At 49.5% G+C, this 2,500-nt stretch overlaps 1 protein-coding gene across 3 annotated transcripts in view; it reads right to left on the minus strand.

Moving 5' to 3' along the window:
• Positions 1-2,500, minus strand: part of nav3 (neuron navigator 3) — a 172,833-nt gene that overhangs the window by 141,113 nt on the left and 29,220 nt on the right. The gene's annotated exons all lie outside the window — the stretch shown is intronic.

A 2,500-nucleotide genomic window follows, 5' to 3' on the forward strand; every position in this document is an offset into this window, starting at 1 on the left:
AGCAGCAGGGCGAGTGAACTCCCCTTCGCCCCCGACCGACACCGGAGCCGGCGGGGTCTGATTTAGCTGATGCTAGTTACACCGACACGATGAGCTCAATGTTATTGCTCTCAGTAGGGAAATCTGAGTTGATGACTGTGCACATTGTTATGGGTCCCGACACACATCTGAAATTGCCAGTTGAAATTCCTTATGTAATTCATTCATTCATTCATTCATTGACATCAAAAGTATAATGTGCTCTGCAGCCTCAATGGCTCTTTTGCATCGGTCTAACTCAAGTCCCCCTCCTCTCACCCTGCAGTGGCTCTGCCAGGCCTGCAGGGGGAGCTGTTCCCAGACCAGTTGTCAGTGTGGCGTCGTATAAAGCGTCCTTTGAGGCGCTGGCGGAGTGCAGGGATCAGCGAGGGCAGCCTGAAAGGGCTCAGTGAGTCCTGGCGCTCGCCCCGCGCCGGCGACAGTTGCTCTGTAATTACCCAAATGGCTCGCTTAATCATGGACACGGGGGCCGCATGCTCTCGCTCAGAGGGGGGACCGTGAGGAGAGGCACGTTCACCGTCTGCAGTCCAGACAACACTGACTCTTGTCCGAGCAGACAACGTGCGACACACGTGCGCACTATAAACCATAAACAGTACAAGCAGCTACATAGAAATTTGACAACATTTTACAAACAGGCAACAAATGAATATGTTTATACTCTTAAGACACAGCCTTCGTATTATGCAATAGTCATTCACTACTCATACAGCTCAAAATGATGTGCAAGTCAAAGCTCGGGTAAACTAAACCAAACTAAGGACACAGGCAGAGCAAAAAAAAGTGTTCTTAAAACGAAATGGCTGAATTACCGATACAACCACTGTGAAGCAGCATTGGCACACAAATCTATAACTCCTCATCGCCATGGTAACGTGGGTCCTTTCAAACAGATGCTGGGAAGAGGGTGTGAGTATGGAAATGAATAGAGCTGAGTCATTCGGTGTGTGATGGTGCCACCCACAGACACACACACACAAACAGACGCACACAGACGCATGTTTATGTGAGATTACAAAATAGGGGATTAAGAAAGATAGTGTATGGGGAGCAACAGAGAAAGATAAAGAAACAACAGGCAGATACAAGACAGAGAGATATTTTTTTTTTATTTAATGGTCTTGTTATGTGTTGTTGTATGCTACTATCAACAATAGCTTTGGCAACACTATTCCCATACAGTCATGCTAATAAAGCAACTTTGAATTTGAATTTGAGGGAGAAGAGATAGAAAGAAAAAAAAAGAGAGAAAGAGAGAGAGAAAGAGAGAGGGGGGGAGAGAGAGCTATTTAACTCAAGAGGTGTATGTTTCTCTCGCTCTTCAGGTGTGGTTAAAGTGGCAGATGTTTGCAGCCCACAGAGTCTCATCAGAGCAGCCACCCCATTGTCACAATCTAGTGCCAGAGGGCAAGAGGGGTGTTTGTGTGTGTGTCTGTGACTCTGTGTGTGTGTGTGTGAGAGAGAGTGTGTGTGTGAGAGAAAGAGAGAGAGAGAGAGAGAGAGAGAGAGAGAAAATGGAAAAAGCCCAGGGAAAAGTGAATAAAAGGGAGATATACTGCCTGCTGTGGTATCTTTTTCCTGTACATGTAGTTGTGAGTAACAAAAGTGCCCTGCACAGACACAGCCATGCCTTCCTTCTCCTCCTCCTGTATTCTCTGTCCAGACGGGCGTGCGGGAAGCCAGGCTGTCACGGCAGGCACCCGCCCCGTCTTAGAGGAGCAGAGGAGGAGGAGGAGGAGGAGGAAGAGGGGGACCGGCGGGCTGTCTGGCCGGAATGATGAGAGAATCAGGTGCTTGGCCGCGCCGCTGACACGCGGCCAGATGAGGCAGAGTTCATCCCGGGGCTCCGGTCCAGTCTGGTCTAGTCTACTCCACTCCACACCGCTGTCCAGCAGACACGAGGCCGTTCACAGAAACGGGACTCTCAGGACTACTCTTCTTTAGTGCGTCTCTCCCTGATGTGAGAAAATAAAGTAGCTTCCCATGCAAACGCCCTGTTGCGAGGAATCATGTGCTGCTATGAGCTTGTGTATGAGTGCATGCATGTGTGTGTGTGTGTGTGTGTGTGTGTGTGTGTGTGTGTGTGTGTGAGAGAGAGAGAGAGAGAGAGAGAGAGAGAGAGAGAGAAGCTAACAGACAGAGAGAGAAGCTAACAGACAGAGAGAGAGAGAGAGAGAGAGAGAAATTGTGTGTGTCCCTCTGTGTGTGTTTTTGATTTAGCCTCTCAATATTTGGCCCCAGTGCTCCTGCCCTAGCTACTGCCTGAGATACAGTTTCACCCGCTATCAGGTTCTCACCCCCATCCACCCTCAACCTCAACCTCTTCTCCTCCCCAGTAGCCTCCGCCTGCCATCCACCCATCTGTACCCTCTCAAATCACGGCTTTATTACGACCCCGTGCCACCGATACGGCTAGGGGGAGCCAGTAAATCTCACGCTAAAACGCTGGCGCAGTAATAGC

The sequence above is a fragment of the Alosa pseudoharengus genome, unplaced genomic scaffold (assembly GCF_046254945.1).
Source record: "Alosa pseudoharengus isolate Yale_2024_CS ecotype anadromous, Long Island Sound unplaced genomic scaffold, YU_APseudo_1.1 YU_APseudo_1.1_scf_20, whole genome shotgun sequence".
Lineage (NCBI taxonomy): Eukaryota > Metazoa > Chordata > Actinopteri > Clupeiformes > Clupeidae > Alosa > Alosa pseudoharengus.